The sequence below is a fragment of the Hemitrygon akajei genome, chromosome 7 (assembly GCF_048418815.1).
Source record: "Hemitrygon akajei chromosome 7, sHemAka1.3, whole genome shotgun sequence".
NCBI lineage: Eukaryota > Metazoa > Chordata > Chondrichthyes > Myliobatiformes > Dasyatidae > Hemitrygon > Hemitrygon akajei.
In genome coordinates this window covers 28534627-28562355 of record NC_133130.1, presented here as the reverse complement: position 1 = coordinate 28562355, position 27729 = coordinate 28534627, and the positions used below count along the sequence as shown (strand labels likewise).

Sequence of the window (27729 nt, the reverse complement as noted above, 5' to 3'; positions counted from 1 at the left end):
ATTTTATTAGTTTTCTGAAATAGCAACCACATGTCAAAAGTGCATATTTGGTTATAAGTACTATGCAAGAAAGTAACTTAAGAGGTTCTGCATGTAAATGTGAGTCTTTATTTTCTCTCAGTGTACATGGTTGTAAACTCAATATGTTACAAAAAGAGTGAAGGAAGCAAACCCAAGTGCAGGACACAGGGACGGAGATTGAGTTTGGATGTTTACACGGGCGTGAACGCCGAACAGCAAGCAGGAGGGATCTTGACACGGAGCCCTGATATGGAACCTTGATACGGAGCTGTGACTCAGAGAAATGGAGTCTCTTAGGTAAACCTTGAAAGTGGAGCTAAACTTAAAACAAACGGTTCTAAGTGGTTGGGAAACGTAGTTTATTCACAGGGAAAAGACTAACGAACTAGCAACTAGTGGTTGTGACGCCAGGGTTCTTAAACTGCAGTTCTTGATGGAAACCAGGTGTGCTGTCATCAAAGCGAATTAGAAGCAATTGGGAAATTAACGGTTGGAACCGTGGCACAATCAGTGGAAATTAGGAGCAAGATAGGGAATAAACGATCGGGACTATGACAGTACCCGCCCCCCCCCCCCCCAACGGGGGCCTCCAGGTGATCCACCAGGCTTGTCTGGATTGTCCCGATGGAAATCCCGGATGAGGGAAGAGTCCAAGATGAAGGAGCGGGGAATCCAGGAACGTTTCTCTGGGCTGTATCCCTCCCAATCGACCCAGTACTGGAGGCCCTTGCCCTGATGGCGCATTTCCAGTCATTGCTGGATGGTGTACGTTGAGTGGTTGTCAATGATCCGGGCGGGTGGAGTGGGTTCGGCAGGAGGGTATAAAGGGCTGACAGATACTGACTTCAGTTGGGAGATGTGGAATGTAGGATGGATGTGCAGAGATCTAGGCAGTTTGAGTCGGACTGCCGAGGGGTTGATAATACTCTCTATCTCGAATGGTCCCAGGAAGCGGGGGGACGAGTTTCTTGGGCTCATTCTTGAGGGGGATGTCTTTAGAAGAGAGGCAAACCTTCTGCCCAGGCTGATAATCAGGTGCAGGAATCCAGTGGAGATTGGCAATCCTCCGGTTGTGGTCGGCTGAGCGGAGCAGGGCCATGTGTGTCTTTCCAGATCTCACGGCACCGGTGGAGATGGGCCTGAACAGAAGGCACAGCAATATCATCTTCATGAGCGGAGAACAGAGGGGGTTGGTACCGAGGGAGCATTCAAAGGGAGACCTTTCCATGGCAGTGCTGACCAGGGAGTTGAGGGCGTACTCTACCCAAGTGAGATGGGTACTCCAGGCAGACAGATTGCTGGCGGTTACACAGCACAGTGCTGCTTCCAAATCCTGGTTAGCTCGCTCTGTTTGCCCGTTCATCTGCGGATGAAAGCCGGACGACAGACTTACTGAGGCTCCAAGGGCTTAACAAAAAGATCTCCAAACTTAAGAGGCGAATCGTGGACCCCGGTCAGAAGTAATGTCAGAGGGAATCCCGTGAAGACGGAAGACGTGATGGATGAGAATTCGACTATTTCACGAGCTGTGGGGAGTTTGGGAAGGGCTACAAAGTGCACAGCTTGGAGAAGCGGTCCACCATGGTGAGTACGGCAGTGTTCCCATGTGAAGGGGGTAGTCCTGTAATGAAATCCAGCACAATGTGAGAGCAACGGCAGCTAGGAACAGGTAGAGGATGAAGCAATCCAGCAGGATTGTGGTGCGAGGCTTTTCCAAGGGCACAAACAGAACAGGCAGAGACAAAGGAACAGGTGTCAGCGTCCATGGTGGGCCACCAGAAATCTCTCTTGAGGAGGGACAGAGTCCGATTGATCCCGGGATGGCAGGCGAAACAAGACGTGTTCCCCCACTGGAGAACCTGAGATCGAATGGAATGGGGCACAAAGAGGCGATTGGAGGATCCGTTGCCTGGGTCAAGTTGAGTCCGTTGGGCCTCTTTAACTATGGCCTCGATCTCCCAGGTGAGGGCAGCCACTACACAGGATGGTGGAAGGATGGTCTCGGGGTTGGGAAGGCCCTCCTTGGAAATGTATTGACGGGAGAGAGCATCTGGCTTCCCGTTCTTGGACCCTGGATGATAGGTGAGGTAAATCTGAACCAGCCAAAAAATAATTCCCATCGGGCTTGGCGGGAATTCAGGCGTTTGGTGGTTTGGATGTATGTGAGGTTCTTGTGATCAGTCCAGATGATAAACGGATGTTCCGCTCCCTCCTGCCAGTGCCTCTACTCCTCCAAAGCAAGTTTCACCGCCAGTAACTCCCGGTTCCCTATGTCATAATCTTGTTTGGCGGGAGACAGCCGGCGAGAAAAGGCAGCACAGGGATGAAGGTTTTGGTCAGGGCCTGAACATTGGGAGAGGACCACTCCCACCCCAGAGTCGGAGTCGTCGACCTCCACAATGAATTGGCGAGAGGGGTCTGGTTGAACCAGGATGGGAGCGGAGGTGAAACGCCTCTTCAGCTCTGAGAAGGCAGCGTCCGCTTCGGGATCCCAGTGAAAAGGGGTTTTGGGAGAGGTGAGTCGAGTAAGGGGGGGCTGCCACCCGGCTGTAATCCCGGATGAAACAACGATAAAAGTTTGCGAGCCCCAGAAATTGCTGGAGTTGCTTGAGTGTCGTGGGTGTAGGCCACTCCGCTACTGCCCAGATCTTTTCGGGATCCGCCCTCACTTGCCCGCTCTCGATGATGTATCCTAAGAATCTGACTGAAGGAACGTGAAACTCGCACTTCCCAGCTTTCACGAATAGTTTATTCTCACAAAGTCTCTGCAGAACCTGACGGACATGATGAGTGTGTTCCTGAAGACTGCTGGAGAAGATTAAGATGTCATCCAAATAAACAAACACAAAGCGGTTAATAAAATCTCTAAGGACATTGTTTATCAGGGCTTGGAAAATGGCGGGGGCATTGGTGAGGCCAAATGGCATGACCAGGTATTCGAAGTGACCAAGAGGGGTGTTCAACGCTGTTTTCCACTCATCTCCCTCCCTGATCCTGACCAGTTGATAGGCACTTTGTAGGTCCAACTTGGAGAAGATGGTGGCTCCGTGAAGTGGTTCGAAAGCAGAGTTGAGAAGGGGTAGTGGATACTTGTTCTTTAAGGTTATGCTATTTAGGCCTCGTTAGTCAATGCAGGGGTGCAGTGAACCGTATTTCTTCCCCAAAAAGAAGAAACCTGCACCAACAGGGGAGGAGGAGGGTCGGATAATGCCCGCTGCGAGAGATTCATTTAAGTATGCCTCCATTGCTTCCCTTTCTGGCCAGGAGGACAAGTTATATAGCCAACTGGTTGGTAGAGGAGCTCTGGGGAGAAGGTCAATAGCATAATCATAAGGGCGGTGTGGAGGCAGGGAAAGAGCCTGTATTTTGACAAACACCTCCCCCAGATCGTGGTACTCTGCTGGAACCTTGGATAAGTCATGGGTTTCAGCGATAGATGAGGTTGCGGTGACTTTCACAGGGGAAAGGGCCGATTGAAGACAAGTGGAGTGACAGAACGGACTCCAGTTGGCTATCTTCCCAGTGGTCCATTCAATGTGAGGATTATAGTGGCTTAATCAGGGGTACCCAAGAACGATAGGAGCTTGAGGAGAGGAAATTAGGTTAAATTGTACCTGTTCCCGATGGATCCCAGAGAGACTAAGGGGCGGTGTGCAGTGAGTGACTTGGGCCGGAAGTCTACTGTCCAGTGCCCGGGCTTCCAGAGGGGTACTCAATGGCTCCCGAGGAATTCCGGCCTGGGAAGCTATGTTTTCATCCAACAGGTTTTCCTCGGCACCGGAGTCCACTAGAGCTGGCAGGGACTGTTGGTTATAACTTAAGGTAGCTTGGATCTGCATCCAGATTCGGGGGACAGAAGGGAATGTTGTCTGGCTCACCAGGATATCCCTTTCTTCTGGTGAGCCTTCCCTTTTGTCCGAAGGGGACAGGTTGCACGGAAGTGGCCAGACTGGCCACAATAGAGACGCTCCCCCGATCTCAATCTCCGGAGCCGCTCTGTGGGAGAAAGACGGTTCTGACCCAGCTGCTTGGGTTCCTCTCCCGGGGCGGTGGAAACGGCCGGGCTGGGAGCTATTCTAGGAGCAGGAGGAGAAGAGAGGCTTGTGCTTGTGGGAGACGGTACAGGGTGCCGTGGAGTGGCCAAAGGGGTTGGACGACCAGTTCTCTCCCTAGGGCATTCTCGAAGACGGTTGTCCATCCTGGTGGCTAGGGAGATCAATGAATCCAGGCTGTCGGTGTCATCCCTTGCTGCCAACTCATCCTTCACCATGTCACTGAGGCCATTCCGGAATACCCCTTAGAGTGCCTCATCATTCCACCCCAAGTCGGCTACTAATGTCTAGAACTCCACGGAATACTCGGCGACACTGCAGGAGCCCTGATGGAGGGTGGGTAGACGCTTAGCGGCATCTTTACCACTTACGGGGTGGTCAAAGATCTTCCTCATCTCTGTGATAAAGGTGGGGAATGAAGAGCAGATATCTGGCTGATTATCCCAGACTGCCATAGCCCACGCTAAGGCACTTCCCTGCAACAACCCCATGATATATGCTACCTTTGACTTGTCCGTGGATGACTGCTGATCAAACACCAAGGAGCATTGTAGAAGGAAGGCCCGGCACTTCCCCAAATCCCCAGCGTAGTGTTCTGGTTCAGGTATGTGCGGCTCTCTTGGCGGGGGTGTTGCTGACACGTAGGGGTTTGCTGCTGCAGACTGTCTGGACTGGTTTGACAGAGTTCCAGGAGAGGATGGGGTAAGATTAGTGGAAAATTAAATACAATGTTGGAAAATGCATGGTCATGCAATTTGGTAGAAATAAATGTGAAGATTATTTTCTAAATGGAGAAAATCCAAAAATCTGAGCTGCAAAAGGACTTGGAACTCCTTGTACAGAACAACTTAAAGGTTAACTTGAAAGTAGCGTCAGTGGTGAGGAATGCAAATGCAATGTTAGTATTCTTTTCAAGAGGTCCAGAATACAAGAGCAAGGATGTGATGCTGTGGCTTTATAAGGAACTGGCGAGGCCCCACCTTGAGTATTGTGAACAGTTTTGGACTCCTCATCAATGAACAGATGTGTTGGCATTGGAGAGGCTTCACAAGAATGATTCCAGGAATGAAAGGGTTATCATACAAGGAAACTTTGATGACTCTGGGTCTGTACTTTTGAATGTTGAAAGGCCTAGACAGAGGAGTTGTTGAAAAGACATTTCTCATGGTGGGGGAGTCTAGGACAAGAGGGCACATCTTCAGAATAGAGCAGCATCCATTTAAAACAGAGATGTGGAGAAATTTGCTTAGCTAGATGGTGGTGAATTTGTGGAATCTGTTACCACAGGCAGCTATTGTTACAAAGAGTGAACCCAAGTGCAGGACACAAGCACAGAGATTGAGTTTGGATGTTTACACGGGCGTAAACGCCAAACAGAAAGCAGGGGGGATCTTGACACGGAGCCTTGACTCAGAGAAACAGACTTTCATAGGTAAACCTTCAATCAGGAGCTAAACTTAGAACAAATGGTTCTAAGCAGTCGGGAAACATAGTTTACTCACGGGAAAAAGACCAACGAACTGGCGACTAGCGGTTGTGACGCCGGGGTTCCCTATACTGCAGTTCTTGATGGAAACCAGGTGTGCTCTCATCAAAGCAAATTAGAGGCAATTGGGAAATTAACGGTTGGAACCATGGCACAATCAGTGAAAATTAGGAGCAAGATAGGGAATAAACGATCGGGACCATGATACAATATCTCCCATATTGGGCCCTTGGTATTTTTACCAAGGAACTCTTCAGTTCTCTGTTTCTTTTTCCTTTAGCGTTATATGTTTGGCACACTTTAATCTGCAGCACAGATAAGTACCACCAATCACAAGGTAACCTCTGTCCAGTGAATGTAGTTTTTGTGATGCATAGTTACCTCAAGTATCGGGAATAAAAAGCACTCCTTGTGTGGTTCCAAGCTAGGATTCATGTATTTTTCAGCTGAACAAACAGCATTCATTCAAAGAAGTGACTAAATGATCCCAATTCTGAAATAAGCATACATCAATGAATTAAAAATTATCGAAAAACAGTCTTTATGAAATAAAGCAATTCAGATTTCCAAGCCATTATAACTGTGTCCCAGCTTATTTTATGTTTTTTCTTTATAATCTTTATGTTTCCTTACAAATTCTTGCTCTTAATATTGAATATTGTAAGTTCACAAGTAGTTTTCAAAATCACGTTGACTGTCACTATCTACTTTGGAATATAATGTTTTTTTTCTTTATCCTCCACCAAATATTTTCACTACATTTAGTGCAGTCGTTCATTAAGACGCCCACCAGCTCCTTCATAAGGACAATCGGCGATGAGCTGGTAAGCCACTAACAAACAACTCCCTATCACTTCTAAGAAGCTGAACAGTCAATGAATTTTATCAACAACCTCCCCCAGTCCTTTGGGTGGCATGGCAGCACAGAAGTCAGTATCACCCTATGACTGCACTAGTGACCCAGGTTGAATTCCACTTCTCTCTGCAAGGAGTTTGCAGGGACACGCCAGGACTGCATGGGTTTCCATTAATGTTCCAGTTTCCTCCCACATTCAAAAGACATTGGTTAGTAGGTTAATTGGTCACATGGGTGGCTCGGGCTCGTTGGCTGAACGGGCACGTTAGCATGTTGTATCTCTAAATAATTAAATGATAATTCACATCAGCAGATAGACGAGTAACAACAAAACCTAACATGAGTGCTTAGAAAGGGTGTATAAGCAGAATAAATACAGTACTAGAAAATCAATCTGCAAAGCAAATTCTCCTGTTGGAATCCAAATAGGCAAATAGGGGGCCATGATTTGAATGCTTGTCGGTGGCTGGTGTTGCGTTTCATACTCCAAAACATGAAACTAAGTGACGGAACAACCCAGCGAGCCCAGGGATAAACATGAGTACTTCGTTTTTACTCAGGGCGCCTTTGACATGGTGGCATGATGACGTGTGCCATTCATGTACTTTTACATATAACCTGAAATGAATTATGTAAACAACAAAGAATGCTTAATCAAATTATATATTTGCAATATTACTCAAATATTACTGAAATGTTAAATAAAGAACAACTGGCTCCTTTGTTCCTGCCATAGATGACATTAGAAAAGGCTCTACTCAGTAGAAACGAACAAGAGAAAATCTACAGATGCTGGAAATCCAAGCAGCACACACAAAATGCTGGAGGAACTCAGCAGGCCAGGCAGCATCTGTGGAGAAGAGTAGATTTAGCTTTAGGCTGGTATCCCATTCTAGCACATTTAAATGTCGTCACAGCAACCTGAACCTCCAACTTACAGCAACCCGCTTTCTGTGGACACCACAAAACTGTGTGGTTACTTTGTGATTGTTTGGCAACAAGCAAGAATCACCTCACCAGAAACCCCATCCAGTTTGATTCTCTTACAGTTCTATTTGTGTCCCGTTTCTCAGTTTTCAAGCTAGTAGTGGGGATGCAGGCATAAGAAACATTGTCAGATGAATGTGATTAAGATTGACAACAGGTGCTGAAAAGACTGATTTACCTATATGTCCCTTTTCTATGTTATTTGTTATACATTTTTGTTTTGAAGAGTGTACAGGATCGAAATTTGTCCTCCGTTGGCTGTATTCAAGCCCCAATATAGTAAAGAATGTCTGTTGAAGTACATTTTTGAAATTCAAAGCCATCAATTTCAAATTCTAGAGTTGGTGTTTAATGTGCAGATGCAATTACATTGCAATTTCAACACAAAAACAGTTGAGGGTTAATTTCCATCCATGTTCATTTCTATCTACTGAAGATCTATTCTGTGATGACATACTGTTGTAGTGACCTGCAAAATGTTGTCTTTCTATTCCAAGTTAGTAAAAAACAAAAATAATCATTGTGTGCACGTGTGTGAGGGCTGGGTAGGTATGTACGTGTGGCTGTGCCTGTATAAATGTTGGTATGTGTGTAAGCACATACTCATTTCCTTGTGTACTGGTGTGTAAGCATGTTCTTTTTCAGAGAGCTTGCTGGGCCAGAATGAAGAGTTAGCATCTGTGGAGAAGAAACAGAGAATTAACTCACAGTCGCGTAGCGGTTAGCGTGATGCTATTACAGCTCAGTGTGTTCTGGAGATCAATTCCATCGCCATCTGTAAGGAGTCTCTATGCTCAGCTCATAAACTACATGGGTTTCCTCCAGGTACTCCGGTTTCTTCCCATGGTCCAAAGACGTACCAGTTAGCAGATTAATTACTCATTATAAGGTGGCCCGTGATTAGGCTGGTGTCCATTAGCTGAGTTGCTGGGTGGTGCAGCTTGTTGGGCCGGAAGGGCCTATTCCAGTTCCGCACTCTGTCTCTAAATAAACTTTAACTGTTAATAACCTCGGTAGCTGCTATGTTCAGATGCTTGTAGTTGTGTTTTATTTGCAAAAAAGAACAAACAGTATAGTCACACCGGGGCCTCGGGAGACAGACGAGTAGGTAACGGTCAGGAGAGGGAAAGGCAAGACTCAGATACTGGAGAGTACCCTACTAGAGAGTGGCTGTCCCCTTTAACAATAAGTACTCCTGTTTAAGTACTGTTGGGGGAGATGGCCTACCTGGGGGAAGCAACAGTGGCTGCGCCTCTAGTACAGAGTCCGGCCCTGTAGCTCAGAAGGGTAGGGAATGGAATAGAGTGGCAGCAGTAATAGGGGGCCAGACAGGCAATTTTGTGGACACAGGAAAGAAACACGGATGGTAGTTTGCCTCCCAGGTGCCATCGCGTCCACGATATCCTGAAGTGGGAAGGAGAACAGCCAGAGGTCATGGTACATATTGGTACCAATGAAATAGGCAGGAAAAGGGAGGAGGTCCTGAAAACAGACTACAGGGAGTTAGGAAGGAAGAAGCAGGACCTCAAAAGTAGTAATCTCGGGATTACTGCCTGTGTCACATGACAGTGAGTATACGAACAGAGTGAGGTGGAAGATTAATGCACGGCTGAAGGATTGGAGCAGGGGGCAGGGATTCAGATTTCTGGATCATTGGGACCTCTTTTGGGACAGGCATGACCTGGCAGAATTGGGGAGCATGCCTTATGAGAATAGGTTGAGTGAACTCAGCCTTTTCTTCTTAGACTGACAGAGGATGAGAGGTGACCTGATAGAGGTGTACAGGCTGATGAGAGGCATTGATTGTGTATATAGTCTGTGGCATTTCCCCAGGGCCGAAATGGCTAATATAAGAGGGCACAGTTTTAAGGTGCATGGAAGCAGATACAGAGGAGATGTCAGGGGTAGGTTTTTTACGCAGAGAGTGGTGAGTGCGTGGAATGGGCTGCCCACGACAGTGATGGAGGTGGATGCAATAGGGTGTTTTAAGAGACTCCTGGACAGGTATATGGATCTTGGGAAAAATAGAGGGCTATGGGTAACCCTAGGTAATTTCTAAGTTAAGTACATGTTCAGCACAGCATTGTGGGCTGAAGGGCTTGTATCGTGCTGTAGGTTTTCTATGTTCTATGTTTCTAAACAGCTTTGGAAAACTGAGAGTTGTTGCTTGCATTTTCTAGCAAAGGGTCAGAGGCACATCAGTGATTTCTGGAGTTTTATGTTGTGAAGTGGAAGTACACAGATGGCCACTTCTCTACCTTTTTTTCAAGTTATCGACCAAGATTAACGAACGAGTGAAGAACAGTGGTCATGTTTTCCGTAATGGGAATTGTTCAGCCAACCCCATGTAAATTAAAACCATTACTGACAGTAGTAATTGACAAGAAAATTTTTCATCAACCTGAGAGGTTGTGAGTTTTAGTTGTTAATTCGATATCTGTATGGGTTCATTTATTTAATACCAAAGCAATTATTTAAAGTTCATTTTTTATTTATCTCCCTGACAGCTGAAGCAATAAAAATGATATTAAAATTTAATATTAAAAATGATCAGTATTACATTCTAGATTTACTTTCATTGTATTATTTCTGGGGTTTGGGGGAACAAAGGGGTGTAGAAATATGTACAATGAATAGGTAGGAAATCCTGGAGGTACAAATAACAAGCAGATCAATGACACAGTACTGCACTGCAGAGCATTAGGAAACAGGTCAATGCTTATGAGTTCCCTTGCAATGATTTCCCTCAGCTCTCCACAGAATCAGAAGGTTCTAGGCTCAAAGCACAAAATGCTGCCTATTTCCAGTGTCTGCAGTTTTTTTGTTTTTGTTCTTACAAGACCTGCCCCAGAAACATGAGCAAGTATTCCATGTTGATACCTCAGTGCAGCAGCGAGGCACATATCAAGAGAGAAGCTATCATTTTGCTGAGATGTAGAAGGGCTTTTTGCTTCCAAAGGGCAGCACAGTCACCTTCTAGAGCTCCAGCCATAATTTATCCATCTAACGTTACCACCTTATTACAGGTATTTCCTTTGTTAGAGTCATAGAAAGCTACAGCACAGAAACAGGCCCTTGATTGGCCCATCTAGTCCATGCTGAATCTTTTGAAGTTCCAAGTCCCATCGTCCTGCATCAGGACCATAGCCCTCTATACCTCACCCATCCATGTACCTATCTAAACTTGTCTTAACGGTTAAAATCAAAATCGCATCCACCACTTGCTTATTGCAGGACATTCTCAGGACTCTCTGAGTGAAGAAGTTCCCTCTCATGTTCCCGTTAAGCTTCTCACCTTTCACCTTTAATGCATGACCTCTGGTTGTAGTCTCATACAAACTTAGTTGAAAAAGCCTGCTTGTATTTACCCTATCTATACCCCTCATAATTTTGTGTACCTCTATTAATTTTCCCCTCAATCTTCTATGTTCCAGGGAATAAAGCTTTAACACATTCAACCTTTCCTTATAACTTAGGTCTTCCAGACCTGGCAACATACTTGTAAATCTTCTCTGTACTCTTTCTATCTTATCTCCATCTTTCCTGTAGGTCGGTGACCAAAACTGCACACAGTACTCCAAATTAGGCCTCACAAATGTCTTGTACAACTTCAACATAACATCCCAACTCTTGTACTCAATACTTTGGTCTATGGAGGCCAATGTGCCAAAAGATTTCTTTCCTATCTATCTACCTGTGACACCACTTTCAATGAATTATGGGCCTCTGTTCCCAAATCCCTCTGTTCTTCTCCATCTCTTTTGGCCCCACACATAGATTACCATTCTGATTTTCCAGGGACCGGTTTTCTCCTTTGCAATCCTTTTGTTCTGAACATATCTGTAGAAGCCCTTAGGATTCTCTCTCAACTTGTCTGCTTTGGCAACCTCATGCCTCTTTTAGCCCTCCTGATTTCTTTCTTAAGCGTACTCTTGCATTTCCTATAATCCCAAGTACTTCATTTGTTCCTACCAGCCTTGGTGACATAGGGTCATATAATGTTGAATCATTGTGGGTGGAGTTAAAAGACTGCAAGGGTGAAAATACCATTATCAGAATCATATATAGGCCTCCAATTACTAGCCAAGATATGGGGATGAGGTTGCAAAGGGAGCTGGAAAAGCCGTTTAATAAGGGCAATGATACAATTGTAATGGGGACTTCAATATGCAAGAGGATTGGGAAAATCAGAAGGCAGGTGTATGGGGTTGATTGAGATCCGGGAGCAGCCATGATAGAATGATGGGCTGGATGTTCTAATTCTGCTTCTATGTTTTATAGTCTTATAGTCTATACCTGCTATGCGCTTCCTCTTTTTTCTCAACCAGGACCTCATTATCTCTTGAAAACCAAGGTTTCCTCAAACATTTATTCTTGCCATTTATTCTGACAGGTACATCCAAGGTTTTCACTCTCAGAATTTTACTTTTGAAGGCCTCCCACTTACCAAGTGCACCTTTGCCAGAAAACAGCCTGTCCCAGTCCACATTTACCAGATCTTTTCTGTTACAATCAAAATTGGCCTTCCTTCAATTTAGAATCCTAGCCCGAGGACCAGACCTATCCTGCTCCATAACTTCCTTGAAACTAATGGCATTCTGATCACTGAATTCATAGTGTTCCCTACACAAACTTATGTCACCTGCCCTGTCTTGTTCCCTTCGAGGAGATCAAGTATTGCACACTCTCTAGTTAGGACTTCCAAATACTGATTAAAGAAATTTTCTTGAATGCATTTGACGTACTCTTTCCCATCCAGCCCTTTTCCAGTATGGGAGTCCCAGTCAATATGGGAAAGTTAAAATCACCTGTGAATTGAGTTCTCCGTGCCTTGTGGTGCATCGGATGGCAACCTTGCCATTTCTTTAGCACTTGTCTGTTTTTTTACGAGTCCAAGTAACTCAGGATTGGAAAGCACGCAAGGAGCCGGCCAGATTCAAACCTAGGACCACTCGCATCAAAGTCCGGTGCAGATGCCACGGCGCCACCAGCCAGCTAACAGTCTGCGACCACTCTACAAATTTGTTCCTCTAAATCCACCATTGGGTGGTCTCTAATATAGCCCTATTAACATGGTTGTATCTTTCTTATTCCTCATTTCCACCTATAAAGCCTCACCAGACGAGTTCAATGGTCAGTCCTAATGACACTGACATTTTCTCTGACTAGTAACGCCACCCCTGCTGCCTTTAATCCCGCCTGCTCTATCACTTCTAAAACAATGGAACCCTGGAATATGCAGCTGCCAGCCCTCTCTGGAGATGACCTTCCAGAGTTCTATTCCAGAGAAGGGGGAGAAAGCTTCCTCCATCCTCCCCCTTCTCTGCAACTAATGTAACATGTATGTTTTCTAACATTTCCTAGTTCTGCTGACAAGTCATTGACCTGAAATGAAACAACTGTTTCCCTCTTCAAAGATGCTGCCTGGCCCACTGAATATTTCCAGGGTGTTTTGATTTAATTGCTCGGAGGGAAAGAGTCCAAAATGGCCATTGCATACAAGACAATAATAAGAATGGCCATTGAGCTGAAATGTTAACAAACTTCTGAATCTACAGATGTAGATATGTAAGATGTTAATCTACATTTCCATCTGTAGATGTTAAGGGTGAAAGGTGAAATATTTCAAGGGAACATGAGGGGAACTTCTTCACTCGGAGGAATGTGTAATGAACTCCCAGCATAAGTGGTGGATGTGGTTTCGATTTCAACATTGAAGAGAAGTTTGGATAAGCACATGGATGGGTGAGGGGTGTGGAGGGCTATGGTCTGAGTTCAGGTTGAAGGGGACTAGGCAAACTAAATTTAGCACAGACTAGATGGGCCCAAGGCCTGTTTCTGTGCTCTGGTAATCAATGACTCTTTGCGACCTGTAGAGTTGTATATTTCCTCTGTTTTCTGATTCCATGAAAAAAACGTCCTTTTAACAAATATTGTTAGAGCCATTTGCCTCATCTGTCAGAGAATTTTGAAGTTTCCTCCTTTAGATTTATGACTAATATCATCTACTGCACAGATTCAGCAGCCACAAAGTAATTTCCGTCATCTGATGATGATCTCCTTCCACTTCAGTTGGAGAAGTTCAGTGATTAATTCTTCCAATCTCTACAGGGACAAACAATGCTCCAGCCTGCCTAAAAGTGATGCTTTCCGTGCCTTAGATGCACTGGTAAACTCCAGAGAGAAACATCACAACCCATGTTAATGTGTTTATTAATCTGTCATTCTTTGATCTCTGTATTACTTGGTTCAAATTGGATTCAGTATATTTTTTTACCTTATAACGTGTCAGAACTATGTTGCTTGGCAACATTCTTTTTTGTATCATTGATTTTCTCTTTATCTCTTCTTTTGTTCCCTCCCACCTGCAGGCCTGCCTCTGTCCTTTCCATAACACAATTATCTGTGACACTCAGTCAAATAGATGAACCGTAACAAATACCTAAACCTGCAAAACATGGCTCACACATTTCATAGAATATCATAAATTAAAGTTTGAGAACCTGTTTCCAAACATTGGACAATTCCCATGATTTAGCATTTGGCTCACCAGGCAACCTGTCCCGTGCTCACTGGGACTCCAGTTCTATGCTCCCATTCAACTCACCATGGCCCCATAATTCCATGCGCTCTTTAAACTTGCCATGGTCCAATTCTCTGTGATGCCTTGCCCTGGTTCACTGGGAAATTAACTAAAAGACTGTTCGGCACGTGACAAAAAATGTATTAAAATGATTTGGGGGTATTAACAGAAATAACATCCAATAGCCATGAAGCTCTGCAGATTCGGCTCCACCAAAATCCTGAGAGTATCCAGTCCTGCCGAAACGTTTTGGCCCGAAATGTCGACTGTACTTTTCTCCATAGATGCTGCCTGGCCTGCTGAGTTCCTCCAGCATTTTGTGTGTGTCGCTCGGATTTCCAGCATCTGCAGATTTTCTCTTGTTTGTGTATCAGATGGTATGGGGGGGGGGGGTGTTAGAGGGCACAGAACAGGATCAAAGTAAGCTGCAGAAAATTGTAAACTCAGTCAGCTCCATCATGGGCACTGCTCTCCCCAGTATCCAGGACATCTTCAAGGGTCAATGCCTCAAAAAGGCAGCATCCATCATTAAGGATCCCCATCACCCAGGGCATGCCCTTTTCTCATTACTATCATCAGGGAGGATCAACAGGAGCCTGAAGGCACACACTCAACAATTCAGAATCAGGTTTATTATCAGCAACATGTGACATGAAATTTGTTAACTTAGCAGCAGCAGTTCAATGCAACACATAATCTAGCAGAGAGAGAAAAAAAATAATAAATAAAATAAGACAATAATAAATAAACAAGTATATCAATTATGTATATTGAATAGATTATTTAAAAATGCAAAAACAGAAATACTGTATATTAAAAAAAGTGAGGTAGTGTCCAAAGCATCAATGACCATTTAGGAATCGGATGGCAGAGGGGAAGAAGCTGTTCCTGAATCGCTGAGTGTGTGCCTTCAGGCTTCTGTACCTCCTACCTGATGGTAACAGTGAGAAAAGGGCATGCTCTGGGTGCTGGAGGTCCTTAATAATGGACACTGCCTTCCTGAGACACCGCTCCCTAAAGATGTCCTGGGTACTTGGTAGGCTAGTATCCAAGATAGAGCTGACTAGATTTACAACCTTCTGCAGCTTCTTTCGGTCCTGTGCAGTAGCCCCTCCATACCAGACAGTGATGCAACCTGTCAGAATGCTCTCCACGGTACAACTCTAGAAGTTTTTGAGTGTATTTGTTGACATGCCAAATCGCTTCAAACTCCTACTAAGGTATAGCCGCTGTCTTGCCTTCTTTATGACTACATCAGTATGTTGGGACCAGGTTAGATCCTCAGAGATCTTGACACCCAGGAACTTGAAGCTGCTCACTCTCTCCACTTCTGATCCCTCTATGAGGATTGGTATGTGTTCCTTTGTCTTACCCGTCCTGAAGCTTCTTCCCCTCTGCTATCAGATTTCTGAATGGACATTGAATTCATGAACACCACCTCACTCCTTTGTTTTTAACTATTTTTGCACTACTTATTTAATTCAACTTTTTAAATGTAGCCTGCAGGTCACCCCTTGAGCAAGGTGCAGCACCTGCTTAGCCCCCCAATCAGGGTCATGTGAAGCCGTGGAAGTAGGTGGTGAATGGTCGTATGAGCTGCTGGTGCGAATCTCTAGGCCTGGTTATGCAACCACTGATACCAGGCAGACAATCTCTGAAGTGTGTTGATAATGGCTGGGGTCTTGTAAATACACTGTGCAGAAGAAGGCAATGGCAAACTACTTCTGTTGAAAAACTTGCCAAGAATAATCCTGGTCATGTAGACCATGATCACCTGCATCATACAACAAGGCGCTTGAGGAGTATAAAAAGTGCAAAAAAATACTTAAGAAAGAAATCAGGAGGGCTAAAAGAAGACATGCGGTAGCTTTGGCAGTCAAGGTGAAGGATAATCCAAAGAGCTTCTACGGGTATATTAAGAGCAAAAGGATAGTAAGGGATAAAATTGGTCCTCTTGAAGATCAGAGTGGTCGGCTATGTTTGGAACCAAAAGAAATGGGGGATTTCTTAAATGGGTTTTTTGCATCCGTATTTACTAAGGAAACTAGCATGGAGTCAATGGAAATAAGGCAAACAGGTAGGGAGGTCATGGAATCTATACAGATTGAAGAGGAATAGGTGTTTGCTATCTTGAGGCAAATCAGAGTAGATAAATCCCCAGGACCTGACAGGGTATGCCCTCGGACTTTGAAGGAGACTAGTGTTGAAATTGCAGGGTCCCTGGCAGATATATTTAAAATGTTGGTAGCTACGGGTGAGGTTCCAGAGGATTAGAGGATAGCTGATGTTGTTCCGTTGTTTAAAAAAGGCTCTAAAAGTAATCCAGGAAATTATAGGCCGGTAAGTTTGATGTCGGTAGTAGGTAAATTATTGGAAGGAGTACTAACAGACAAGATCCAGGTATTTGGATAGACAGGGATTTATTAAGGAGAGTCAACATGGCTTTGTGCATGGTAGGTCATATTTAACAAATCTATTAGAGTTTTTTGAGGAGGTTACCAGGAAAGTAGATGAAGGGAAGGCAGTGGATGTTATCTACGTGGACTTCAGTAAGGCCTTTGACAAGGTCCTGCATGGGAGGTTAGGAAGATTCAGTCGCCAGGTATACATGGTGAGGTAGTGAATTGGATTAGACATTGGCTCAATGGGAGAAGCCAGAGAGTGGTAGTGGAGGATTGCTGCTCTGAGTGGAGGCCTGTGACTAGTGGTGTGCCACAGGGATCAGTGCTGGGTCCATTGTTATTTGTCATTTATATCAATAATCTGGATGATAATATGGTAAATTGGATCAGCAAATTTGCTGATGATACAAAGATTGGAGGTGTAGTGGACAGTGAGGAAGGTTTTCAAAGCTTGCAGAGAGATTTGGACCAGCTGGAAAAATGGGATGAAAAATGGCAGTTGGAGTTTAATACAGACAATTGTGAGGTATTGCACTTTGGAAGAACAACCCAAGGTAGACCGTACAAGGTAAATGGTAGGGCACTGAGGAATGCAGTAGAACAGAGGGATCTGAGAATACAGATACAAAATTCCCTAAAAGTGGCGTCACAGGTAGAGAGGGTCGTAAAGAGACCTTTTGGTACATTAGCCTTTATAAATCAAAGTATTGAGTATAAGAGTTGAAATGTTATGGTGAGGTTGTATAAGGCATTGGTGAGGCCGAATTTGGAGTATTGTGTGCAGTTTTGGTCACTAAATTATAGGAAGGATATTAATAAGGTTGAAAGAGTGCAGAGAATGTTTACAAGGATGTTGCTGGGACTTGAGAAACTGAGTTACAGAGAAAGGTTGAATACGTTAGAACTTATTCCCTGGAGCGTAGAAGAATGAGGGGAGATTTGATAGAGGTATATAAAATTATGATGGATATAGATAGAGTGGATGCAAGCAGGCTTTTTCCACTGAGGCTAGGGGAGAAAAAAAAGCCAGAGGACATGGGTTAAGGGTGAAGGGGGAATAGTTTAAAGGGAACATTGGGGGGGGGCTTCTTCACACAGAGAGTGGTGGGAGTGTGGAATGAGCTGCTAGATGAAGTGGTAAATGTGGGCTCACTTTTAACATTTAAGAAAAACTTGGACAGGTACATGGATAAGATGTGTAGGGAGGAATATGGTCCAGGTGCAGTTAAGTGGGACTAGGCAGAAAAATAGTTTGGCACAGCCAAGAAGGGCCAAAAGGCCTGTTTCTGTGCTGTAATGTTCTATGGTTCTGAGGCACATCATGATGATGATAATACTTACTGCAGTTTGAGTTATTATGTACTGCAATGTACTGCTGCTGCAAAACAACAAATTTCATGACATATGCGAGTGATATTCAGCCTGATTCTGATTCTGATTATTGAGAGTTTTATTGCACTCGGTATATTGCACCTGCATGCTAGATTTGAGTATCTGCTCTGAATAATCTCTGAATGTCTGATCATAACAGGTTATTGATGAAAACAACTTAGAGTGTCAACATATTGCAAAACCTTTCTTGAGCACTCCAAGAGCACTGTGGTGATTAACACACATGCTGCTCTCTGAAGTTAACTGGCGATGGTCTGTCATCTTTACACGGCTCATCAAAAACTTGCAATAATTCACATTGTTTTAATACTGGGAAACAGAATTCCTCAGTGCACTTAAGAGGTCTTTTTTTTTCACCTAACGAGTATCAATGTTAACCAGAGGTAATGAAACTAGTTTTTCTCCAACAGATGGTTGGATTAAGTCATAATTTCACTGAGTGCAAAAGCAAACTTGCACTGATGCCAAGGCTCGACAGAAGCATTCTATCTTGTTACCCATTATGACCTTAGTCTCCAAGGAGATAGCAAAGGATAGGGAATCAATCATCACGATTGCTGCAAAACAATTGTGGATTCAAGTGTGTTACATAAGCACCATTCAGCAGCTCTTGCGTTCAGTGCATTGGAAGCAGTAGAGAGGGTGCAGGGAAAATTTGCCAGGATTCAGCCTGGACTAGAGAACACGTGGAAAGGTTGAGCAAGCAAGACCTTTCTCTCTGAGCAAATTTTATATGTTTAGGGGAGATGTCAGAGGTAGGTTTTTTACGCAGAGAGTGGTAAATGCCTGGAATGCACTGCTGGGGCTGGTGGTTTAGGCTGATATATTAGGGATACTTAAGAGACACAGTTATAAAGGCGGATAGATGAAAGAAAAATGGAGGGCTATGGGCTATGCAGGAGAGAAGGGTTAGATTGACCTTGGAGTAGGTTAAAAATTTGGTACAACATCGCGGGCTGAAGGGTTCATACTGTTCTACACTTTTCTATGTTTTGTGATTCATTATCCTCTGGTGAAAACATTTCTCCTCTCCATCCCAAGTGGCCAACTTTTATTTTGAGACTGTGCCCACTTGTTCTAGATTTCCCAGTCAGGGTAAACATCAACCTTGTATCTAGCTTGTCAGGCCTATAAAAAATTTATAAGTTTGAGACCTCCTCTCATTAATCCAAATTCTGATAAGTCTGAAACTGACAAAACTGTTTAATCTCCCATAACATGACCAACCCACCATTCCAGGAAATTGTTGGGTGAACTTTGCTGAGACAAGACGTGTACACAGTATGCCAGGTGCAGTGTCAGCAGGACTGTATATAATGAAGCAAGTCATCCCTCCTGTTGTACTCATATCCTCTTGCAATAAAGATCAACATTGCCTTCCTATTTCATCGCTGTAACTGCACATTAACTTCCAGTGACTCATGTGCAAGGACACTCTGGACACTGATTTCTTTCAGTCTTTCCCTTTTCAATGGTCTGAGCAGTTTGGCCTCAAGCATTAATAACCAGAAGGTAATATTGCCACCCTCTTAAACACTTTTCCATGTTGACTGCTGAATCATTTTCCCAAATATGTCAAATATTACTTCATAATTGAATTCCCACAAATTCCAGATGTCTGACCTCAAACACAACATGGTAATGGAATTACAATATCAATAATTTGTATTTGTTTTGTGGGTTTAGTTTAGAAAAACATCTTAAGGACATTCATTAGGAGCAAAAGCAAAGAACTTTTAATCCTGAGATGAACAGAAGACGATGTTTCATTAGTCCTTCATTCAGCTCTGGAACACCTGGGCAATGAAGGTGCATACATTGGGATACATCCTCATTAACTACAGCTCAGCATTCAACACTATCATCCCCTCAAAACCCATTGCTAAGCTTCAAGAACTAGACTTTGATATGTCCCCGTGCAACTGATATTCTCACTTGCAGACCCAAGTCAGCATGAATAAGCAACATCTCCCCCACAATTACCATCAGTATAAGTGCACCATAAAGCCATGTGCTTAGCCACCCCCCCCCCCCCACCCCGCTGCTCTACTCCCTTGACCCCTACTGACAGTGTGGCTAAGTACAGCTCCAAAGCCGTACTTAAGTTTTCTATTGACACCACTGTGGCTGGCCGAGTCAAAGGTGGTGATGAATCGGCATAAAGGAACAAGACGGAACATCTGGTTGAATGGCACCGCAACAACGACCTCTAATTCAAAGTCAGCAAAACTAAAGAGATGGTCGCTGACTACAGGGGAAGAAGCTGGTAGACCATGAGCCAATCCTCATTCGGGGATTGGAGGTGGAGAGGTTCAGTAGCTTTAAATCACTTGATGTTGTTGTATCAGCGGGTCTGGCTCGGGACCAGCATGTAAGTGCCATCATAGGGAAGGCTCAGCAGCACCTTGACTTTCTTACAAGTTTGCATGGATTCAGCATGTTACCTAAAACTTGGACAAACTTCTATAGTTGTACAGCGGAAAGTAAATTAAATTGTTGCATCACACCTGGTATGGAAAGAATGGCCGGGAATGCAAAAAGCTACAGAAAGTCCTCCCCGCCATTGAGCAATTTTGGAAGGAGCACTGCCACAAGAAGGCAGAATCAGTCATCGAGAACCCCCTCCATCCAGGCCACGCTCTCTTCTTGCAACTACCATTGGGCAGGAGGTACAAGAGCCTTAGGTCCCACTCCACCAAGTTCAGGAACATTTATTACCCAATAAACATGAGGCTCTTTAATCAGCATGGATAATTTCTCTAACCAAAACACTAAGCTGATTCCACAACCTTCAGACTCACTTTTAAGGACTCTACATCTCGTATCTCAGTATTATTTATTTGCACAATTTGCCCTCTGTTGTGGATTAGTTGCCAGTCTTTGTTTATGTGTAGTTTTTCATAAATCCTATTGTCTTTCTTCATTTTCCTGTGAATGTCTGCAAGAAAATGAATCTCAAGGTAGTATATGGTGACATATGCATACTTTGATAATAAATTTACTTTGAACTTGACTTTGGCTTTGAGTCATATAAAAGGATCAGCTGAAGCATAGGTTCAGGAACAGTTACTATCCTCACCCATCAGGCTCTTGAACAAAAGGGATAGCTACATTCATTTAAGGAGCGCGGTTAGTTACTTCATGCTCGTTATTTATTGCTATTTATTTATGTCTGCATTTGCACAGTTTGTTGTCCATTGATCCTATTTACAGTTACTATTCTATGGCTTTGCTATGCCCGCAGTAAAAGAATCTCAGGGTTGCATGTAGTGACGTGTGTATACTCTGATAATAAATTTTACTTTGAATTTAGAGCTTTGATAGATTTTGGTTTCAAGGACAATCTTAAAAGTGGAAAGAGGAATAGAGAGAAGGATTTGGGGGTGGGTGTGTACAGGGGCAGAATTTCAGATGTTAAGCCTTTGACAGTTGAAGGCAATGGCGGGCTGATTAAATTTGAGAGGGTTCAGGGGAATTTCAAAAGGCATTGATATCTGTACATGTTGCAGAGATGGGAGATATTAGAAGGATGAGACAATGACTTTGGTCTTACAAATACAGTACATTATTAGAAAAAAATGCCCATCAATGTCTTTGACCCGCTACTATCAGGTAGGAGGTATCATAGCATTAGGACAAGAACTGTTAGGATGGGAAATATCTTCTTATCTCAGGCCATAAGATGACTGAACTCCCTTCCACCACCCAGGTCTCATCACACATGAAGCACCAGTAGCATTATACTGTTTACTTTTTAATTTATGTCGTAAATTCACATTATTTATTAATTTACTAGTGGTAATATTACTTTGTTGTTCCTTCAGGATGTTATAGTTGGGGGGTTGTAATAGGGACAAGCTCCCACTACCTATTAAATGCTCCTAGAGGCATGCGTCTCAAATAGCCTCTGACAACCAAGTCCAGCTCCTGGCCTTCACATGTGGCTTAGCTACTAAGCCGAGTGGAACCGTTTCTACTGACAGGAGAACGGGCAAAGGCAGATTACTGGCAACTTAAAAATAGGTGCTTTGGGCAGATGGGGCTTTTCAACTGTGGCTGGTAGCTCATCTAGAAGGAAAACTCTGATCTCAAACCTCTAATGCTCTACCCACTCATGGGGAAGGCTTAGGGAGTAAACGCCGAGGGAAAAATCTGGAGCTGTACTCCCTAAGGCAGTCCTACACTGAGTTCAACGCTGACTGGCAACTCCTGTGACACTGCTGTATCGGTCTCTGCCATTCCTTTGGGTTCATCAGCTGCGTGGAGAGGGGGATCTTGCTACATGGGCAACAGCTTGCTCTCCATATCGTACTGCCCAGGCTTGTGTACCTAGACTGTTAGGATGCAATATCCATGGTCAACTCTCATTCACTCACTCAATATTACTTTGTGTACGTGTGTGTTATATGTACAGCGTGTGCACCCTGGTCTGGAGGAACGCTGTTTCATTCGGTAGCATACATATGTAGGGTTGAAAGACTTGAAGCAGTTTGGATCAAGTATTGGGGTTGAAGCTTCCACTCCAGCCGTGTGGCTTCTGGGGTGAATCAGAATCAGCTTTAATATCACTGATATCCAGGATGTTTCGTGGCAGCAGTACAGGAATCGGGCATTAGTGAGTGAGGCTGTCGAGGAGGAGGATGTGGGAGATGTTGGGTGTGGGACTGACCTGGCTGAGGCTGCTGAATACTGGCAGCGAGAGCAGTAATGGCTGCCGCCTGATTCTGGCTGTCTGAGGTGAGTTGCTGAATGGTTGCTGCGAGGCCTGACACCAGTTCTCCCTGCTTGGACTGTGCTTGCCTCTCAGAAAGTAGTTGTAGCACAATGCAAGGCACTTCTGCCAACCCATCCCTTACTGATTTTAGCTTCTCCGCCACAAACTTCAGTTTGGGCTGGGCTTGTCATTCTGTGAGTAGCTGTGTTGGTAAGGAAGGAAGTCATGGGCTTGAGCTGGGAAACATGGAAAACTGGGTGAATCTTCATTGATAATGGTAGGTGCAAACTACGTAAGACTTTGTTGATAGCTTTCTCCACTGTGAATGGTTCCCCATAGTACGAGGTCACCTTGCATCTCTCAGCTTTCAAAAGAAGATCTCTAGACACCAGTCATCCTTTCTCCCTTGGTTTGAGAGCCTGCCTGCCAAGAATATTGTTTTTGAGTGCACAGCAGAGAAGTCATGGCCTGTCTTTACATACACTTGTAGCATTGGACCAACTGTTCAGCAGCAAGAACTCCCATATCAATCCCTTAGTCAGAAAATAGTGGTGGCTGGAATTCCTTCTGGCATTCAAAGGTGAATGCTGGTGGAGAACGACTGAGGGTTATTGTGAACGATCTCCGCCCAAACAAATTGGGAACTCCAGGTCATTGGGTTGGAAGAGCGAGCTGCCTCCTGCTCTTGATTCACTCTCCCAGTCTGGCCATTAGATTGGGGGTGGAAACCAGATGAGAGGGTGACTGTGTCTCTGAAAAGGGAACAGAAAGCCTTCCAAAAATGGGACACGATCAGACACTATGTCCTGAGGGAAGCTGGGCAGCCTGACTATGTGCTGAACTATGAGGGTTGTAGTCTCACGAGCCAATAGGAAGCTTAGGGAGAGCAATGAGATGGGCAGCCTTGGAAAATCTGTCCACAGCTACCAGAACGTTGGTGTTCCCATCAAGAGGTGAGATCAGGGGTGGTGAGGCACAGGCAGTGGGCAGAGCAGACCTGTGGATCACTGACATGACGTCTTGTTCTGGACAGAAGTGGGACAGGCAAAGATGCAGGTGAGGACATCCTGGGACATAGAAAGCCACCAAAATTGTCCCCTTATAAGTTCCAGGGTCCGCTGAATTCCAGCTGGGCAACCAGACAGGAGGAGTAACCCCACTCCAGCCACTCCTTCTGCCTGCGTACAGGCAGAGCTAAAGAGCAAGGCTGCAGAGATTAGGACAACAAAGAGTGGTCATGGGAGGCTGAGGAGTGGCTATGGGATTGCTTCGAGTCAGTAGACTGCTCTGTGTTCAAAGGATCTGAACAAATACACCACAGTTGTCACAGACTTTATAAAAACAGTTGTAGAAACCGTGCCCCCCACAAAACCATTCAGTCTTCCCGAATCAGAAGCCCTGGGTGAACTATGAGATCTACAATCTGCTGAGGGGTAGATCAGTGGCATATAGGTCTGGTGACCAAGTTAAATACAAGACATCCAGGTAAGATCTATAAAAAGCCACCTCATGTGCAAAGTGGCAATTCTGAACCAAACGAATCACACAGAAGGATGCTCAAAGCTGTGGCAGGGCTTAAGTGCTACCAACTCCTACTAAGTGAAACTTAGCGACATGGGTGACAATAACCCTTTCTTCCCAGACGAGCTCAATGCCTTCTATGCTCACTTTGACCATCAAAACATGGAGACAACTTTACGAACTCCCACAGACCCTGATGACCCTGTGATTTCAGTCTCTGAGGCCGATGTGAGAGCCTCCTTCAGGAAGGTGAACCCATGGAAGCTTCCTGCCCGGATGGAGTACCTGACCAATTAATGAAGACCTGTGCTGACAAACTGTGGCTGGACTGTTCACTGATATCTTTAAACTCTCGCTTCAGCAATATGAAGTACCACTCCCCACCCCCCCCTCATTTCAAGCAGACTTTAATTCTACCAGTGCCTAAAAAGAATCTGATAACCTGCCTCCGATGTCTATTGTTCAGTAGCACTTACATCCACTGTGATGAAGTGCTTTGAGAGGCTAGTAATGAAACATATCAATTACTGCTTGAGAAGCAACTTGGATCTATTCCAATTTGCCTACCATCACAACAGATCAACATTAGATGCCATTCCATTGGTTTTTTTTCTAATTCCTGGAACATCTAGATAATGGAGATGCATATATCAGGATGTTCTTCATTGACTACATTCAATACTATCATCCCCTCAAAATTAATCAACAAACTTCAAGTCCTTGGTCTCACTACATCCTGGTGCAAGTGGATCCTCACTTGCAGACCCCAGTCAGTTCAGATTGGCAACAGCATCTGCCTTGGCATAGGTGCACCACAAGGCTGTGTACTTAGCCTCCTGCTCTACTCACATAATACTTATGACTGTATGGCTAAGCACAGTTTCAATGCAATATTTAAGTTTGCTGGTGGCACTACTGTTGTTGGCCAAATCAAAGGTGGTGACGAATCGGCCTTTGAGAGGAAGATTGAAAATCTGGCTGTGTGCTGCCACATCAACAACCTCTCAGTCTATGTAAGCAAGGAGATGATTATTGACTTCATGAGGAGGAAAATGGAAGTCCGTGAGCCAGTTCTCATTGAGGGACCAGAGATGGAGAGAGTTTAAATTTAAATTTTAAAGCAACTTTAATTTCCTCAATGTTTGCATTTCAGAGAGTCTGTTCTGGGTCCAACATTTGAGTGCCATTATGAAGAAACAACAGTAACACCTCTACTTTCTCAAAGTTTGCAATGATTCAGCATGATATCTAAAACTTTGACAAACATTGTTTGTAGAGATGTGTAGTAGAGTATATAGCCTGGTATGGAAACACCAATACCCTTGTAAGGAAAATCTGACAAAATGTAGTGGATACAGCCCGGTCCATCACTGGCGAATCCCTCCCAACTATTGAGTACGTATGCATGGAGTGCTGTTGCAGGAAAGTAATACTCATTATTAAGGACACCAACCATGCAGGCCATTCTCTAGAAACATAGAAAACCTACAGCACAATACAGGCCCTTTGGCCCACAAAGCTGTGCTGAACATATCCCTACCTTAGGGCTTTACCCATAGCCCTCCATTTTTCTAAGCTCCATGTAGCCATTCAGGAGTCTCTTAAAAGACTCTGTTGTATCCGCCTCCACAACCGTTGCTGGCAGCCCATTCCACGCACTCACCACTCTCTGCGTAAAAAAAAATTACCCCTGACATCTCCTCTGTACCTACTCCCAAGCACCTTAAACCTGTGCTCTCTCGTGCTAGCCGTTTCAGCCCTGGGGAAAAGCCTCTGAATATGCATGCAATCAATGCCTCTCATTATCTTGTACACCTTTATCAGGTCTCCTCTCATTGTCCATAGCTCCAAGGAGAAAAGGCCAAGTTCACTCAACCTATTCTCATAAGGCATGCTCCCCAATCCAGGCAACATCCTTGTACATCTCCTCTACACCCTTTCTATGGTTTCCACATCCTTCCTGTAGGAGATGACCAGAATTGAGCACAGTACCCCAAGTGGGGTCTGAACAGTGTCCTATATAGCTGCAACATTACTTCTCGGCTCTTAAATTCAATCCCACGATTGATGAAGGCCAATGCACTGTGTGCCTTCTTAACCACAGAGTCAACCTGCACAGGTTGAGTGCCTTATGGACTCAGACCTCAAGATCCCTCTGATCCTCCACACTGCCAAGAGTCTTACCATTAATACTATATTCTGCCATCATATTTGACCTACCAAAATGAACCACTTCACACTTATCTGGGTTGAACTCCATCTACCACATAATAAATAAGTTTAATAATAATAATTAAACTCATAAATCATACCTTACTATAAATAAAAGCCTGATCCAGATTTAGAGTCAGAATCCCACAGATTGTATTATGACCAATACGTTATTGCAGATGGGAAAATCCATAATAACCATCCGGATATAAAAATTCAGGATTAACAAGCAAGAACAACTTATTCCATAGATATAACTATTCCAAATAACTTACAGAGAAACACCAGAAATATGCTGAATTGAAAGAGGAAATTGAAAGACTTTGGAACATGAACGTGGTTATTGTCCTGATAGTAATATCTACAACTGGTTTCAGGATGTATGTTGTATCCATTTCTCTGACACTAAATGTACCTACTGAACACTGGAAGGGGTGAGGAGATCCCCCAAGGATGACACCTGCTCACACTTCTCTGGCTTGGCATAAAGGTTGTGCTCGAGGAGCTATCTGAGAACCTCCAGACATGCTGGATGTGTTCCTGTGGAGAGTGCGAATAGATAAGAATGTCATCCAAATACACAGAAAGAAATGGATTCAACATGTCCCAGGCGCATCGTTGGCCAGGGACTGAAAAACAGACCAAAGGGCATCACGAGGTACTCATAGTGGCCAGTTGAGGTGTTGAATGCTTTCTTACACTCATCCCCTTCTTCAATATGAACCAGATTGTTAGCATTGTACAGATTTATCTTGGAGAATATAGTTGCTCCTTAGAGATGTTCAAATGCAGAGAAAGCAGGGGAAGAGGGTAGTAGTTCGTCATTATGAGCAGCTGATGATCAATGCAGAGATGGAGCTTGCCATCCTTCTTGCTGGCAAGCAAAAAGCCCACTCATGCAGGCAAGCATGACGGACAGATAAACCTTAAGGCCAATGCCTCCTTGATGTGCTCTTCCATGGCCACCATTTCAGGACAAGAAAGAGGAAAGAGCCATCCCTGGGGAGGACTGGTATCAGGTAAGAGATCACTGGTGCAGTGGGAAGGCAGAAAGGTGGCCTTCATTTTACTGAAGACCTCAAGGAGGTCAGCATATTCAGCTGGAATGTCAGACAGGTTGGCACTAGCAGTTGGCATTGGAGGGGATATGCTGACATTGGGGCTTGAGCTGGACCCAGACAGGTAGACAGGCATGCTGGTTCCTCCTCTTGAAGCTCCTTTAGGGACCAATCGATCTGTCAGTTGAGTCAAGATAGCCAGGGAAGGCCAAGTGCCAACAGTAGTTCAAGCAAATTAACAAGATAGGAGAGCTGTTCCTGATGGTTACCTCCTGGCACAAGTTGTAGGGATTCTGTGGAAAGGTGCATTTTGTAGGATATGTACATCCCAAAGACCAAGAAGCATTCTAAAGGCAAGAATACACAATCGTTGCTAACAAGAGAAGTCAAAACCAACATCAAAGTCTATACTAAAACAAAAATTAGTGAGAAGTTAGATGATTGGG

The 27729-nt window shown here is 44.4% G+C and overlaps 1 long non-coding RNA gene across 1 annotated transcript in view; it reads left to right on the top strand.

Moving 5' to 3' along the window:
• The window catches only part of LOC140729977 (uncharacterized), a 50482-nt gene that overhangs the window by 13917 nt on the left and 8836 nt on the right, over nucleotides 1-27729 (top strand). The gene's annotated exons all lie outside the window — the stretch shown is intronic.